The 18421-nt window shown below is 38.2% G+C and overlaps 1 long non-coding RNA gene and 2 other non-coding genes across 3 annotated transcripts; all 3 read left to right on the forward strand.

The window, feature by feature from the left end:
* Window positions 1-1395: 1395 nt before the first annotated feature.
* On the forward strand, window positions 1396-10997 carry LOC121520910. Its single transcript, XR_005992815.1, has 6 exons — window positions 1396-1524; window positions 2150-2259; window positions 4336-4460; window positions 7844-8010; window positions 9686-9925; window positions 10096-10997. It is a non-coding gene; the product is annotated as an uncharacterized LOC121520910 (long non-coding RNA).
* LOC121514994 lies at window positions 1919-2032 on the forward strand. Its single transcript, XR_005992341.1, has one exon. It is a non-coding gene; the product is annotated as a small nucleolar RNA SNORD67 (small nucleolar RNA).
* On the forward strand, window positions 4130-4242 carry LOC121514997. The gene has a single exon (XR_005992342.1). It is a non-coding gene; the product is annotated as a small nucleolar RNA SNORD67 (small nucleolar RNA).
* Window positions 10998-18421: the final 7424 nt, after the last annotated feature.

The raw sequence follows: 18421 nt of genomic DNA on the forward strand, positions 1-18421 counted from the left end.
TATTAATCTGCTTCTGTTCTGATTACAGATGTCACACTTGAATCAAAGATGTAATCAGAGAGCCGCTGTTGATGCTTGAAGCAACATCACAGATTTACATTTAGTTTTTCTGTATTTACAAGTGTAATCAAAGACATTTGGACAATATCAATTAAAAGAAATGTTATAGATGGAACAAATCAAGGATTTAGAAAAGAAAGGTCAGACAGCATTATTTCTGTTTAGTGATTTGCATAAAACTACAGCACTCTCTTTCCCAAAATGTGCGATTTTAAAAGAACATTCAAAAGGGCAGCACAGAAGAGAAATACAAATGACCCTTTCTGGAAAAGATGCATAGCAGTTGTAGCTATGCAACTAGCTATACAACTTTTTCAAATATTTTTTATTAATAGTGATTTTTGAATGGACTATATATATACTTAAGACAGAATTACATAGAAAAAACAAAAACAAATAAAAGATTAAATGTATATGAAAAATTTAATTTACATGAAATTGCATACTTCCAAATGCTCCTGCTTAAATGTAGTTAAGTAAGCACATCCTGCATGCAAACCCAAAGTAACACGTGGGAAAGTGTATAAAGATGAGGATGAGATAACTAGCCCCAGTATGAAAATGTCCTTTTTAAAGTATTTCCCAAGGAAGAGCAAGGAATTTTTAATACATTATTTCCAGACATCCAACTCTTTTCATATTTTGTCTACCAAGGCAATGCTGAAAAGGGCACTTTGTCCACATAGATGACAGTAAGAGGGCGCTTTTTTAAAACTTAGTCCACATAGACCTCTCTAAAAAGGGCACTTTGCCACATTTTGTCCATCTAGAGGGCACTTTGTGCAATTTTGTCCTTCGACCGTCATTGTGTTAACGCAGAAGGCACTTTATTAGAGTTATGTCCACATCGGGGGCACTTTGCCAAAATTTGTATCATGTATTTCCTATTGTACCTGTTAACAAAAACACATTAATCCTAACCATGACAAAGTTGTTGTTCAAACACAAAACTTCTGTCTTGAGAACATAATTCAAAATTTAAGGAATAAGTAAGAAAATTGAAGCAAATGACCGCTGAGGTATTCTAGTTAAAAACCTCAACGTACTGTTTTGCCATACAATACGCTGTGCTGTCTATTGGTACGAGCATTTCATGTCTGCTGATGTTAAGAAAAAGCCGAGAATACCAAGCGTCCCTACGAGCACGTTTTGCGATCAAAATTAGGTGGAGTTTCTGTGAACTAAGTGCCCAGAGGTAGATTTGGCTGATCTGTTGCTCTTTGAGCTTGAAATACATGATGATAGTAAAACAACTTTCCATTGGTGGATCAATATAAAAACCTCTTATCTGCCCAATGAACAACGACTTTGATTCGGCCTTTAACCAATCAACGAGCAGCTTTCCAGAACGTTCTCGTTTAAAATTGGAAGCAAAGTTTTCGCGTGGAGAGATGACCAAGATCGCCAAAATACATGATGTTTGGGAAGACAAACCCGAGATACCGGTCCATCTTTGCCTCTGTGGTAAGTTTGCTAGCTGTTTCATGTTTTCTGTTTTGTTGAATAACGGACTGGGAAATAAGTGCAAAACGGTAGCATTGCTAATATCAAGCTAACTCGGCTAACTAAGGTGATGTTGACCTTCTGCGTAAAGTAAAGTTATTATGTGTATTCATCTCTAAAGCAGGATAATCTTCGAACCTATGTAGCCTTGAAAATATCAGTAAAGCGTCAACATTGACTCTACTTGAGCTCTTTAATTGTGTGCAAAGTTACCGTGCACATGGTTATGGCTAACTGGTGTTCCGATTCCGGTTAAGTAAAACCGCCGCAAACCAAGCTGGAGCATACATGTATTTTTCATGTATGTTGTTTTGGTGAGCTCTGTGTCAAACTGATCATACGGAGGAGTTGTAGGGATGAGAGTGATGAGTTGCACTAATCAGTCGGGGTGTCTGCTGCAGTGGCATCAGCACCCTGATCTGACCCAACATGAGGACACACTGTGTGCACAGGGGCCATCTGACTCAAACCTCAACCCTCCTAAAACGGCTACTTTTAATAGTCAACATGTTGAGCATAGCAATGTTATCTCTTTAGTACCAATATTAAAATTGTCGTATTTCTTCTTTTATCATTTTCTTATAAGTCTGGCATCTTGAGCTGGAAGGATGCCATACAATGGAGTTCATTAAGCTCACCCCCCTCCTTATCACCTCAAGAAGGGGGGCCTGGAAGCCATCTACCTCATTCCTAAAGGTGAGTCTCCATTTCTGCCTCGGTTTCCCTTTTGAAATTTAATACCATCATGTGTTCTCTCGCCTCTGTTTGTTTCTAAAATTTCCATACTGCTTTCATTGGCTTTCCTGAGCCATTTTTCATGGAAAAGGTCATCTGGTTAAATATGGTCAACTTAATTCTCATTTTAAGCTGTCCAGCCCATAGTTTCTAAATCACTTAATCTGATGGAATGCACTTTCTAAATCAGACTTGACATAACTTGCTTTGAAACTTGGTTAATGTTCTTATAGAGGGTCAGACTTCAGACTGCTTTAAATCCTATTAAATAACAAAATTGTGAAACTTTTAATCTCATGTTTGTAACTGTGCTGAATTGTCAGTGAATGGACCAACAGCTCAAAATAACTTCTAACTCTTGATAATTGACAAATGTGACAAAAATGTGTGCAAAACATGCTAAAGCCCTGTAATCACTTAAATCTAAATCAAGGGTGTCCAAACTATGGCCTGGGGGCCAAATGCAGCCCACTGCCCCCCCCCTTTTTTTTTTTTTTTACTTGCAGCAAATTCTAAAAATAAAAAGAAATTTTGTCCACCAAGAAGGTTGTGCTTGACTGTACCATACTACTTCGTTTCAACACTAGATGGTGGTGCTGTTAACTCTGTAAATAAGCATTTTGATTAGAATACTTTTTTATTGACTAAGTTGAGATAGTTTAACTGATCAGATGCCTCAACTTACACTGCCCTGATAAATGGAAACAAATGGGTTAAGGCAGTCAATAACAGCAACAGTTTGCTTCAGTATCTGCTCCATCTCAAGGTCAGATTCACAAAGTCACAAAGTAACTTGCAAATCATCTTTAAGCACCAACACTACTATGCAGTTTGAAAGCTGCATGCAGTTTTGTCTTGTTTTGAGTCTGCTTAGCTGTTTTTGTTTTTTTCAAGCATATTCTATTACTAATTACATCTTAAACTACCAGGCAATCAGATTGGGTTTAAACTAAAGCTGAGGTATATCAGCCAGCCTTATATTTTTATGACTGAGGCCCTCATTCCAAAAAAATTTGGACACCCATGGCTTGTATGCTGAACTTGTAGCTAGTGTGAAATAAGAGCAACAGCTAGTGGTGAAATCATCAATAATGGGATGTGATTTTACAGTATTTATTGTTGGTCGACAGAAATTATCTTTGCTTATAGAAAACTAAAGCACGAGTCCCATGAAGGTCATCATATGTTTGAGGGATGTAATTGATCATGGAGAACATGCTGTCTTCACCAGATGGCCCTTTAAAATCCTCCAGTTCTAGTCATTCTCAAAGTATTCCCACCTGTCAAATTTCAGCCCCAAGACTAAACAACCATATTCTACAAAGGAGTTTACACCTTCTAGGGGGTAGGTGTAAGAGTTAAGTTCTAAGTTAAGCCTACATTGAAATATTTCTGTGCAACACCTGAAATAGTAGTGTATACTCTGTCATAAGTAAGAATTTGAGCTCAAACTAGGCTACGTTTGAACTTGCAAATGGCTGGTGCAACCCAGTGCTGGTTTTGAGTCAGTTATCTCTGAAAGTTGGCATATCCACTTCCGTCACAGTTTCAGAGTCTGTGCTTGTAGGAAGCAGCTTCAACTCAGCAGTTACAGCAGACATATCAAGCACTTAGTGACTCAGTAGTCATTCTTAAATAACTTACTTTTTTATTCTTGAGTATTGACATGACGGGGACTAACATTTGAATGTGGGATTTTGTGTAAAAGTGCATCATAAACCTGCTGAAACTTTCAGTTATCCAGAAGCAATGAAACAGGAGTGAGATGACATGAAAATGGTATTAAATGAAGTATAATCTGTTTTCTTTTGTTTGTTTGAAGTTAGTAGGGTGTGACAATGATGAGTTGCACTATTTGACAGGTTGCTGATTGCAGTTGCACAGCAGACCTGTCCTGACCTCTTGTGTTGACACCCACTGTGCACAGGGGCCATCTGAGTCACCCCCAAATCTTGCAGTTAATGCCTTTTTCCCTCTTTTCATCTCCTGGTGTTCACTTTATATTGTGTGTTTTCTGTTTTATTCTTTCTTTTCAAGCTTGACAGAACAGAGTGAGGTGGTTCGGCTGCACATTTTCTCGTGAAGGAATATCCTGGGACTCCAAAGTTTTGCTCTTTTTTTTTTCAGAATGGCTGAGAGGAAGGATTCCAACCCGCAAGATGGTGAGAGCAATTACCCTGATTCTATCAGCTTGTTTGTTTTTTAAGTAAAGGCAGATCTGCTGTCTTTCCTCTTTAGCGGATTATCTTATTACAAATGTTACAGCTCAGAGCTTTAAACTGTTATCACTGTGTGAATTTGAAGACTTAACCACATAGTGCTAGAAATATTTTCAGCTCAAGTATTTGTTGCAAGCTGTCTTGTTATAAATTCCCAACAACTTTTGTAATTCTTGATTAGATTAAATGTTTACTTTATGGGGTACTGAAATTAAATCCCTGCAGGAGAAATTGGAGTTCAAAGAATATTCTACTGATTTGTTATCATGTTCAAGCAGCTGTGGCCTCTTATCAGACTTCAGCCCATCATTCACAATGTAGTGTAGGGCTGAACACTGTTGGAATAAACTGACATTGCAATATTTTTTCTTTCCGCAATATGTAGCACAGTTTTTAAGCGAAAATAAAATTAAACAAATACACTGACTCTTTATGTATGTCAGTTAAATTTCAGCCCCAAATTGTTTTTCTTATTTGGGTCTTAAGGTTGTTTTCAAAAATTCCAGATATCACACACTAGGTCAGCCCTGACATGGACCTCTACAAAAGCCTATAGAGGAGGACAATAAGGAGACAGCAACTTTTTTCTTCCTAAATTTTACATATGAACTTCTTATTGTCTTGCCTAAATGTCGTCAGCCTTTTCTAACACTGAGTTGCATGTAATCGACCTGGCAAGCTCCATGGGTGCAACCAGTGATGAAATGAAAGCTCACTTTGTCGAGCTGCTGCTGCTGCAAAGTAAACAACTGACACACCTGTGCCGTTAACAGACCGTATATTGATTTCCACCGGGACAAGGTGCTGCATCTAGTGAGAATCTACTCACCTAGAATTGGCTTGAATGTGAATAAGCATCTTCCTCAAGCATTGAGCTGATGGAACTGTGACAGTAGCAGCTCACATTAGCCTGAGCGTACATGCAGGAGGCACAGACTCTGCCTGCACAGTGCTCTGTTGTCTGACTGCTGATGGTGAATTCAGGTAAAAACTTGCAAAAACAAAAAAATATTGAACTTTTGCTGCACATCAAACACAGCATGACATGCTTCAGGTCACATCACATGACAATGGAGCACATCTCCCCATCCCCCATTGTGGCTGTAAAACAATCAGTTGTTCAGCCCTCCAGCTGTAATAATTTCCTGTAGGGGTGTTAGAAAATATCGATACGCTGATATAATCATGATATTTTGCTGCATAATACTGTATCGATATTTTAAAATGCAATATCGATATTTTTAAAATTAATTTACTTTTTTGTTGCTGTAGTTTGTGGTGTAATTTCACCCCTGACCGCTAGTTAGCAGCAGGCACCACCAGCTGGCAGCAAGCAGTTGACTCTTCCCTCTTCTCCCCTGCTTAGACAACAAGATCTGAGCAAGCTAGTTGCTCATGCCTACTTAGCAGTGCAGCTTCTGCTGCATTCGTAGCGGATATGTGGACTTGTTTTGGCGTCCAAAACAATAAAGACGGATCAGACTTATATAGGATTTAAGTCATTTGTAAGATATGCCATGCCAGAGTGAAATACTTGGACAACATGACAAACCTGAGCATCATAGCGATGGCGTAGTGGCTAACAGCTAACATGAAAGAAGTCTGCTGACGCTACCATTAATTTTTACTTGTGTAACCATAATTACCCAGTCAATTTTTTTTTTTTTTTTTTTTGTATGTAAGGACCTGTGCTGTCGTTGTGTCGTTAAGAATGACTGCTTTGGTAATACGATAAAAAAAAAAAAAAACACTGTCCCGAAAGTATTTTAATTCATTATAACAAATAGGAAAAATCCTCATTGGTCCTGCATCATCTAGAGTTTTAACTCCTTCTTTGTGTGTGTGTGTGCAATTTGACATATTTTATGATACACCACATATTTTATATTTATGTACTATACATAGAATTTTAATACATTTTTATTAATAACTTAATTCTGTTATGTTATATTCCATATTACCATAATATTACATGGTTGTTATTTATTTATATATATGTGTGAAATTACAAAAATATTGCAATATATTGATATCAGCACCCCTGTATCGTGATGGGTATCGTATCGCCAGAATCTTGCCAATACACACCCCTAATTGCCTGCTTTTGAAATTGCTCTTCTACCCATAGATCATGCTAAAACTGAAGGAAATGTTAAGATAACTGGACATGTTAAAAGATGCTTCACCTGTGTTTTGTCTTAGTAAAGTTGCTCATAAGACCGCATAAACCAAGAAATCAAGGTCGTCTGCATTGGACTTGCAGAGTGTTGGAACTGAATCCCTAAAATGTCTGTTACACTGCTCAAATACACATGTTGCCCTGTTCACACAGGATCAGTATTACCTGTGGACTTCTAAAATTTGCTATAATTTTAGAGGACATCTGTGTATTTAATCCTGGAAAATTTGACCATGTCTGTAATTTTGTAAATTCTAATTTTCAGGGAAAATTATCTGCCGTATTTCAGCTCACACAGAGGTCCTCTGATAGTAGTAATTCAGTCAGAACTGTAATCTCAGTAATTGGAGGTCATGAATGTTTGTGAGGCTTTTTCTGTTGGAGGTGAAAAAAACAAGGTTGTCTTGGAGATTGTAAGAAATTTCTTCAACACTTGGGCTTTAAAAACAAGAAGAGCAAAACGCTCTGTTGTCTCTTTCACGCAGCACCACATTTCCGTCAGGATTGTTTGTCAGTTTCAGTAAATTAAGGTCTGCACTTATCACAGTGCAGTGTGCTGCACTGAACACTGGCATTGATGGTAATTGGCAAATTTCCAGAGGACCTGAGAATTTAAAAATCCCATGCAAAGTGTGCACACATGATAAATTCTTTTAGCTGATCTTAATCTTCCCTGATTAAATTGATGTTTACTGGTTGTATTATTTGATAAAACTATGTGGAGCCATATATCCATACTGCATCATAGAGTACCTGATAACAGAGATTGTTGGTCGTGTCTTGGCCTGGAGGATGTTCAGTTTGAAGGGGTTTTCACTAAAGCACCACAGGCCTTTGCTGTCTGCTCAACACATTAGTTTCTTACTGTGTTAATAAATTGGTGCATTTCTATTTATCATTTCACAGCTTCTGCCAGCATACACTCACTCCGCTGGTCACTAATGACCCACTTAGAACTTCCTCCGGCTGTGATCAGTGGCCCACTTGATAGTTGGACACTTGGTGTTTTTTTGGAAAACAAACTGCCCACGATAGCTGTTTTTACTCCCATTTGTCCTGATTACTTCCTTGAGTAAATCATTGGTTCTGCTTTTGAAATCCCTCTGTTCTCTTTCTGTCTTCTCCCTGTCCTCCTTTGTCTCTGCAGGCCACCTTATGCCCAGCAAACTCTGCCGGCCCCCAGAGCAACAGCCACCCGTACGCTTTGGATCAGACCCAAAGTTCATCCCAGACATATTTCCTCTGTCCTCGATCCCAAAGTTGCTGCAGTGTGACCTAAATTGACCAAACCAGACACTGGAAACCATATGTCCAGTATGTGTGCTTCATTTTGTAATGTCTATAAAGAAACCTGTGATAGAATTTCTGCTGACCCTGAACCTCTTCCTCAAGTTTTATTCTAGCTTTTAGGATTATACAAGTTAATCTAGATATGCCTTGTTTATAGTCAAAGTTGGACTGTAACTTACCTAAGATGAGACTTTAGCCATCAGAGGGAGACACATTAATTTTATTCTTACTGCTAGAGGGCCAAATTATAGGATATTCTTAATAAGTCAATCATAATAGCACAGAATTTTATAAAAGGCAGCAAATGCACCTCAAGGCACATTTTCATGCACACAGACTGGTGAGGGGCCATAAAAGCTTTGTGATGGCAGAGGTCAGAGGATAATGATCAGTCTAGTTTAAGGTGATAGAAAGGCAACAATAAGTTGAATAACTACCAGTGATGGCTGGGATATAGAGAAGAGCATCTCTGAATTTGCAGCACGTCCAGCTTTAAAGCACAGACCACACAGGTTGCCACTCCTGTCAGCTCAGAACAGGAACCTAAGGCTACAATTCACACAGACACAGCAAAAGATTAGAAAAACATTGCTTGATCAGATTAGTTTTGATTTCTGCTGCAACATGCAGTAGGAGAAAGAAAGGTGATTGAAGAGACTTTGAATGTGCCTTAGTTGAACTGAAGTAAATCAGGGACCAGTTTGCACTCTTGCATAATTGCACCAAGTTTGATCTGTCTTCATATGGGAGCATTTACACAGGAACCAAAATGTGTGCTGTGTGGGAGAAATGCTCTCTAAGCGGTTGTTTTATGAAGGCATATACTAAGTATATGGATATGCAGCTTTAGTTCTTCGATCTGATGTGAATATTTATAAAATTTTCATCAAATAAAAAAAATAAAATCATGTGAGGGACAAACGTAATGATAATTACATAATGGCACCAAACAATTGAAACAAACATAACATAATTACATCAATTACAACAAGCTTAACTGTCTTGGCAGTAAAGGATGACATTAAACAACCACATAAGTGTAAACATGTGCTCATCAGAATTTATTTGGCCAATATTTATATTTTAAACTTAAATGCATACAATCGGTTTTAAAAAATAAATAAAAAGCTGCGACTCTGTGTAAATTTAAAATGAGTGCAGTAATTTTGAAATCTCAAATCCATAGTTCTTTCCTAAATGCAGCCTAAACCTATCTAAATGTTGATACTAAGACATTTTACCATTCCATGAAAACTATTAGCTTATTTTGAATTTGATGGCAGCAACTTATCTCAATAAAGTAGGGGCATGGTAAAAGGCTAGAAAAGTAAGTGGTACTAATGAAAATCAGCTGGGGGAGCATTTTGCAACTGATTAGGTTAATTGCCTACAGGTTCATTACATGACTGGTAATAAAGGGAAGCCTTCAGATGGTACTGTATTAAAAGAGGCATGATTCTGTACTGGAAATCACTGCATAGGCTGAGGAACACTTTCAGGAATCATTGTCATCACAGTTGGCTGTGCCATCCACAAATGCAAATTAAAGCGGCATCATGCAAGAAGAAGGCATATGTAAACACGATCCAGAAACGCTGCTTTCTTCTGGGCCAAAGTTCATTTTAAATGGACTGAGGCAAAATGGAAAACTGTTCTGTGGTCACATTAAACAAAATTTGAAATTCTTTTTGGAAACCAGATGCCGTGGCCTTAAGACTAAAGAGGAGAGGGACCATCCACTTAATCAGTGCACAGCTCCAAAGCCTGCATCTCTGATGGTCTGGGGTTGCATAAGTGCCTATGGCTGGGGCAGCAACAAGGTTTCCTGAGGACTTCTGCCTGTTTCTCTCGCTGGTTATGCCCTTTTCTGTATGATGATCCGTGCCCAGTATTCTGCTGCCATAATGCATCAACACTCGGCATACAAGATCTTGTAAAGGTACTGACCAATTACTTTTCAGTCATTTTGATTATTTAATTTTTTTTTAATAAGCCTCTTCGTGGGCTTTTTGAGTTTGTCTGCTAATGTTTTACATCTAGAAAGTGTTGAAATTTTTTTTTTTTTTGGTGAAGGTTTGATCCATCTGGAGTGTCTCAATTATTTTTCAGATACTGGACCAGAACTAATGGTAAATCACAACAACAATGCGGCAGCTGTGTATCATCCACAATCTGAACAGTGATTACTGCTTTGAATAATGCCAAGGCATCAGGAAGCTCTGCAGCTGTATTTTGGGCTTCATGCTGCTGAGCAACCTAAAGTAACGTGTGTGTGTATATAGCTTAAATACATTTTGACTTAACTTTCAAACCACAAACATGATGTAGAGAAGAGCTGTAGTAAAAATGCACAAACTGTCACATTTCTCTAACAGTCCATGTCAGGCATCAAACTGTTCAATAATGCTGAGAATCAGAGCAGTCATGTACAGCAGAGCAACGTCTGAAACTGACTGCAGAGGTGACTGGGGCGGGTTTTCTCTGTCTGTGGATCCTCTGAAGGATTACACTGTTTGTGATTGCCTTGCATCATCAGAGACCGCAGCTCATCTTAAATATCTGCTTTTTATGTCAGCCGGCAGCATGTTCAGCCCTGATATTGTGTGCACTTGGTTTAAGTTGCTGCAAGGCAATGTGGCAATGAATTTAAATCAGGACAGTCACACACATATGAAATTATATAATCTGAACTAGAGCTGGGCAATATAACCTTACACTGTAGGTTTTATTCTTGACAGTAACAGTATGGTATTGTGGTATTAGAAAAATAAAAGGGAGAACAGATGTCAATGCATATTCAGCTGCTGCTACCCTCTTCTCCCCCTAACACAAACCTGAACAGCATACTCTACTCGTGTCTGGGTGTAAGATAACAGGAAAAATGGTTTTATATCTCTGAGTTAATTTCTCTGTAATTGCACCTTTTAAATCTAAGTTTTATTTCTCTCCTGCTGTGTGTTAACTGCTATAATTTCCCAATTTGCTCACAATAAAAGCAAACGTAAGAACAACTTCAGACTAGTCATTTCAAGAACTCATTTTCACCACCACTGTTTTTTCTGTTTCTCATTTAATGCCACAGCCTGCTTATCTCAATCCTCATGGACTTAAAACAAGTCATCAATCAGTTAACTGTTTAAAAGCGTGTTTTGACATGAAATGCAGAAGTGCTGGGCTCAATACAGCTTGAGTTGATGTAGTGCACCACACAGTTTGTGTTTAGGCCCCAGACAAAGGACAGACATTTTACAAAGTGAACAGTCACTTCATGCTAGCACAGACATATTCTCGTATGCATTTGTGTTCTTAATCATAACTTGTAAATTGTTTTTGCTCTTATCATTTTAATAAATGATTAAGTTCCAAACTACTTGTTTGATTTTTCTTTTGTAAAAATGAACAAAATCAAATTTTATAAGAATCAGACCAGAAACAGAGACCAGTTAGTAGATAATGTAATCTTGATATGGATATAGCTTTGACCAATGATTAAAATATAATCTATTTTCAGGGGATTAATTATGATGCCATAATTTAAACTGCATTTTTTTAGAGCTTGTGTTTGTTGTATTTGGATTATGAGGAAACCACTTGCACACTTTTTATCATATGCTTATTACTTCTTTTCAAAGCTTTATTCGTAAGTAGTTTTCAAGTGAGGCTTGTTTATATTGGCACTAAAACTTTATTTTGAAAGTTCACAAAATGATTAAATGGGTCAGATATGATCTATGGGCTGTGAAACTGGTTATCAACAGAGAAGAAAGTCAGTTTGTGCCTTTGGGGAAAAAACTAGCAAAATCTATCCTGATCAGAGATCAGAAGACTCATTTATGTATTGTGAAAATAAATCAGGGTGTCTGTTTTTAAAGCATGAGGCTTAATTGATTTAACAGCCAACTCTTTTAAAGACCCCACAAAGTCTTGAATGCGAGAGTTTTATATTAAGTTTTTATCCTTAGTTTAAAGAGGATGTGGGCTAGTTTTCCTTCATGTGACTGAACAAGCACACAGACTAACGTCAGATATGACTGTATTGAAGAGAGATAGTGTGCCAGTATATCTTTGTGATATGCTAGGGGAATTTACATTCCACCCTTGCATTTTATTTCTTAAAACTAATATGTAGGTGTTCTACTTTTTGACTTAAGCTGCAGTAAAAAACTGGGTACTTCTTGATTCCGGTATAACTACTTTTAGGTGCATCTAGAAACCTGTATGTAAAGTTCATTTTTTTCTAAGATACTCTACATTCATCCCATACAAAGTGCAACATTTCAATACTTTTTTTTTTTGTTTTAATCTTCATTATTAGCTCACGAAAATCTAAAATCCACTATCTGTAAATATTAGACTATTGTGGATAAGTCCAAATTGCAAAGGTGTCCTGAGCATTTATTCTGTCTGGTTCCGTACACACAACGGCAATCGTGAGGAAGACTGCTAACCTGAGTGAGTCTAAAGGAGCATAGTCATCCTCCACAAGGAGGGTAAGCCTTGAAGTCCAATCCAGAGGCAGTAAAGGTTTGAGGTGCCACATCATCTGCTGCTGTTGGTCCACTGGTCTTTATCAAATCTTGGGTCAACGCTGTCACCTGTTTACCAGGAAATATTGGTAGCAATTGCTGCTGGAGACGAAGATCAGTATTTCCATAAAGGTTCTCAGCAGATAGAGGCATGAAGGACTCCTGTGAAGCCAAAACTACTAGAAACTGGTTTGCTGCCCATGGTGTTACTGTGTTTGAATGGCCAGCCAACTGTCCTGACCTGAACCCTGTAGAGAATCTCTGGAGAAATATCAAGTGGAAGATAAGACACCAGACTTAAACGATCCAGATGAGCTGAAGTCAGCTATCAGAGCAATCTGGGCTTCATAACACCTCAGCAGTGCCACGGGCTGATTGGCTCCATGCCACATCACACAGATGCAGTAATTTGAATGAAAGGAACTCCAACCAATTATTGAGTGCATAAATGGGCACAATGTCCCAGGTCAACACTCCTATTTTAAAGACCCTTTTGTGGAATGGTGATTTATGATATGTTTTGAGTTACAGTAGTTGATTTTTGTGAGCTGTAATCATCAAGAACAAAACAAAAAAAGTCTTGAAATATTTCACTTTGTATAAGATGGATCTAGAATATATGGAACTTTAATTTCTTGAGTTAAATCAATGGAAAAACTTCTTCATGATATTCAGTTTTTCTTAGATGCACCTGGAAGTTGCTTAAATAAAAATTTAGGCCCACCTTATGGAACCAGGGTTTGTTTAATAGCAGAATCTCAAAGTTATTAAAGAAAACCTAATTCACATTCTACAATAAAAAATGCTGCCGACATTTTCTTTATTTTTCATATATGCCATTACAGTCCAACCTGCAACATTTTCATGAAATAATTTGAGTGGTTAAGAATTTTCAGACCTTGAGGTTGGGATTTCTCTCTAAGGAGGTGATAGTGGGTCCTGAGGGTAGATCACTTGTGAACCACTGGGCTACGAGATGCAATGGAAACAAGCCAAGGCACAAAAATATAGCATAACAGCCTTTTGTATTGCTTAAGAGTTTGGACTTAAATCTGCAGACCACTTAGAGGTAAAGATAGAAAGACTTCAAATGCTCTCCTAGTCATGTCAGAGTGGTTAACCTGCTGCCTCAGGCCCCCGAACCAGAGAAATGAGCAGCTGCAGGCTCACAGCGACCACCTGCTGCCATCCATGTGTTTGTCTCTGCTGTATGCATTTTTATCCACCAGGTGGCAGTAGAACACCGGCGGTTCCTCCAGTCTGAGGACAGGTGCGTGTTGCCTGATGCTCTCCATCACAGGTGTTTAATAAGGCATCACGTTTCACTGGATTTATTGTGTTACAGAAACACATGAGTGCCTGAAGGCTCCACACATACTGTTAGCGTGCAGAGAGAACTTATAAAAGAGCTGTGATGAAAACTGCATTCTAGTTATACAACACAAAGCCTAGAAATCCCTCAGTTTTCACATTCTTCTCACATTTGCACGGTTAAAAGCCTTTCAGATCAAAGTCTCTTCCCTCATAAAATGGAATTTATATTTTTTCAAAGATTACTTCTGGAGCTTTTTGATTCTGTTTCACGGGACAGCTGAAGAGACAGGGAGTCAGTGGGGGAAGACATGCATCAGACAGTTTCAGGATCAGGATTCAAGCCTGCAGCCAATTCACCAAAGACTGTTGGCTGTGCATGTGAGCACCTATTCCACAAACTGAGCCAAACTTGCACCTCTGAATGAAACTATTATTACTCAAAAGAGGGTTCAATGGGTCCTTTAGATGTCATTGATTAGGTTTTTAAAACTCAAGGTTATAAAAGTCTTATTCAATCTACAGTCTGTTTGGGCTGCCTGATTCTGTATTTTCATGTTTTGAGGATTCAATTGAAAGCATTTACAGTAGTGTGTAGAGCAGTATATTATATTCAAAGGAGAGAAAGACAGGAAAATGCTAGGTCAAGAAAGTCTGGATAAGTTAAGGGAATGGCTGACAGGGGCAATGATGACTTACTTACAAGATATGCAAATAGCCTGTGCAGAGCCAAAAGAGTCCTATCCTACCAAACTTTGAGGGGTCAGGGGATATGCTTCCATGGAGATTTTGTTGCTTATCAGGTAGTTATGCCCTAATTTCCAAGCCATTTTAAATACAAAGTTAGATTTAAACAGAGAAACAGATAATTAAGGAAAAAAAAGATCATTTCCCCTGAAAATACAATTTAGAACCAACATTATTTTAAATATCATGATCTCAAAGTGCCTCTATCAGTCTGAAACTTGTTGAAGATGGGTCATTTGTACCTTTGCCTTTTAAAAAAAGCTTGATTTGTACTAATTGTTTTGAAAATTAGTAAAAAAGCACCTGTTTTTTTTATATATAGATTTATTTATCAAAAATGAAATATAGATACAAAGGGAAATACTTTTTGCACTACGGTGTGTTTAAATTAAAAGAAAGAAATTTTAATGTTTTAGGCATGTTTGGGCCAAAAATTGAGGCTGGAGTAAGGCATGTAATGGCGAGTTAGCCCACCAGAGGGCCCCACGGGCTGGGAATGAGGATTGACACACCACAGGTCACGCTATAGCAGCGACCTCCGGTCCTGAAAAATGAAGCCAGTGCGGAGTTGCAAACACTTGCAATACCGCAAGTGTCCGCTTGAGGCTGGCTGCAGGGGTTTACAACCTGGTTCAAAAAAACAAACATATCTCATTAGCTAAAGTCTTCATGTCCTCTTACTGTACAGGTGTGAATTTTTTTGTACCAAAATAATTTTTGATTATATTTAGGAAAAGCCTCACTACGCACTGATTGGCACGTCTCATTTGATTGACAGATAGCTTGACAGGCAAACGCTTCCTCCAGAAGGTCGGAGGTATGGAGGCCACCACGGATTGGCTTCAAGAGCTGTTTGAGTCTGGCTATTGTAATCAAACAGCTGATGTCACACAGGCTTTGTCCAACTCTTTCTACAGTCCATGGTCATACCCTCAGTGTGTCTTGAATATTACCAGGGGCATGGGAAAATAATCTGTTAAAAAAATGAAGTCCTCACGTAAGAGTGGAGTAAGGGGTAGATGTGGCTGGTAAACAAGGCAGAGGGTACAGTCTGGGTGGGTAGTGGGGTTGTTGTGCTGTGGGTGTCCAAAGGGCTTGAAAACCAGATGTATGAAAAGGGGTAAAAAGGCCTGGACAAAAGAAATGCCATCAATCTTGACCTTGGCTGTCAAGCAAGACACACACGTGTGTCGACACTTGTCAAGCATGACTCTGGCCGTCCTCTCTCTCCTCTCCAGCCCTTGGTTGTTGCACATTGGACCCATGATGAATCCTTAATGCCCTACATGCCAAACACTTATGCACATGACTACATTTTACAAACATAAAAGCCACTGAGATTTTGGGAAAATATTTGGGATTTAAGCCGTTAAGTCACCCCCTCTCTCCACCTTTGCCATAGAGCAGTGGTTCCCAACCTTTTGTCTCTGGATTTTTTACATTTAACATTAGCCCTACCTATTCTTCAGTCTGCATAAAAGCTCTGGAATAGCTGTGTTTAAAAAAATGCTGTTAGGGTGAATCTTGGCTCATGCTAAGTTGCTTAGCTCACATGCTCTGTTCTTGCATCTTTCCTTTGTTTGTTCCTCTGTCTGCTTCTCTCTGCTTTTCTAGACCTTCAGTGAATGGGGGGGTTCTACAGATCAAGCTCTGATCACAGTGTGAGTTGTATCATCTGGGTGGAGACAGCAACATTTTCTTCGACCTCAAAGGTCTGAATGTTACTTCAGAGCTTACAAGTTTGTTGATTTGCATGCATATTTTCTCTTAATATTGGATGAAAGCTGTTATTCTCTTGAAAGTTTAAACATGCAGTGTAGAGCTGCACATTTTATTCTGTACAGTTTTTAAAGTTTGGATGAAAATAAAAATGTCTTTCTTAAATTACATATTGAGTCATAATAATGCAAAAAGGTCATATTTTTTCATTTTGTAACAAGTTTGGCATGTTTGAGTCCATTCCTATGTTTCCTCCTGTGAAAGAACTTGTAACCATGTAATCTTCATCCAACCAATCTCATGACTTCTACTTGGGCAAGCAATATGAGCTATTTTCTCAATATTTTTTTAGCTGACTAGCGCTTCAACATATTTATCTGGACATCCAAAATTGTGTATTTTTCTATTTTAAATGATCAAAATTGCCGACTAACTCTTTCACATTGTCTAAATTGTTCTAAAAATTGGTTCAGTACTTGTTATACTCATATACTCTTTAATACTCGACAAATATCTAATATTGTAAAATCCTACAGCGCCCCTGAAAAATATGGTTTCTGCATTCTCTTGCTTACGAGATAGTTTCTCATGTGCATGAGAAAGTTTCAGATGTGCACAAGATAGTTTTGTGTTTTCAGGAATTTCTGGTACGCACAGTATAGTTTTTCTCCCATTAAACTTTCTTGTGCTCACCAAAAATGGTAAGGTAAGGTAAAATGATTATTCACCCCCTTCAAGTCTGTATGTAGTAGATGCACCTTTGGCTGCAATCACAGCACTGAGTCTGTGTGGATAGGTGTCCGTCAGGCTTGAACATCTGGACGGTGTAATTTTATTCCATTCTTCCTCGAAACACTGCTCAAGCTCTGCCAGGTTGCAAAGGCATCGGATGTGAACAGCCCTTTTCAAGTCCAGCCACGAATTCTTGATTGAATCAAGGTATGAGTTTTGACTCAGTCACTCCAGAACATTCACCTTCTTGTTGTTAAACCATTTCTCTGTAGCTTTCGCTGTATGCTTTGGGTCAGTGTCTTACTAAAAAATAAATCTTCAGCTGATTTTTTGAATTTTTAAAAGCCAAATTACATTGACCATGATGGGTTTATAAAATCAGCAAAACGGTAAAACATCCAAGGGGGTGAATTTAAAAGGCCCCCCAACAAGGACTCAAAGTGGAAACCCTGGGCTACAGCCCCTGTTAGCCTGTGCATTGAAGTACCATTGATGATATTTCACTATCTAACTTAAACATTTCAAATATATACATTTGTGGTCAATAAGTCTGTTACTGCTATTGGCTCTTATTTGAAACAACCTTTTAATCTCTCATCGTTAGATCTGGTTTGGGTTATTTTTTTTTTCTCAGCTCAACATAACTATATGGATAGAAACAATATTCTCTTATATCCCACTGAAAATGTACCGATATGTCTTAAAAATGGTATTTATTTCCCAGCCCTATGTTCTACCTATCAAATCATCTTTAAATGTTAGCAGCATCAAGCTATGATTCATCTGATGCCATGTTTTCTATCTTTTTAGGTTCTCAGTCATCAAGGTCATGGTTATCAAAGCTATATCCAAAAGGACAAGTGGTCTGAGAGGAGAGGAGAGGTTTCAAGAACTTAGCCAAGACCACTTGTTCCTTTTGGATCAAGCTTTGGATTTTTGCTTTGATGCCACACATTTTATGCCAAAATTTTTATTCAAAAGACAAATGGTTAAGGAGAATATTTAAAAAGTAAGGGCTGCATTTAACACATTTTAACTGAAATAATTTCTGGTATGTCCTGCCTGCATATCTTGTTTAACTTGGAAATACATCATTAAACATTTAATGTTGACTATCTGCCATTTGCATTCTTGCCACATCCTGCAAAGACCATTTTTGTATTCAAGTGAAAGTGTTCAGTGAAGGGCACTCAGTGACTTTATTTGATGTAGAACAAGAGACAAATCAATTATTCATCTCGTTAATTGTGAACTGACGCTAGATTTATTTTCAGAGCTGCTCCTCAAAGCTTCCATCTTCTGTTTGTTGCAGAGCGCCGTCATTAACTTTAGAGATTGCAGAGCACCATGGGAGCTCTTTCAGGCGTTTGATTTCCAGCTAACGTCAATCCAGTCGTCAC

This window comes from Cheilinus undulatus, linkage group 1 (assembly GCF_018320785.1).
Source record: "Cheilinus undulatus linkage group 1, ASM1832078v1, whole genome shotgun sequence".
Classification (NCBI taxonomy): domain Eukaryota; kingdom Metazoa; phylum Chordata; class Actinopteri; order Labriformes; family Labridae; genus Cheilinus; species Cheilinus undulatus.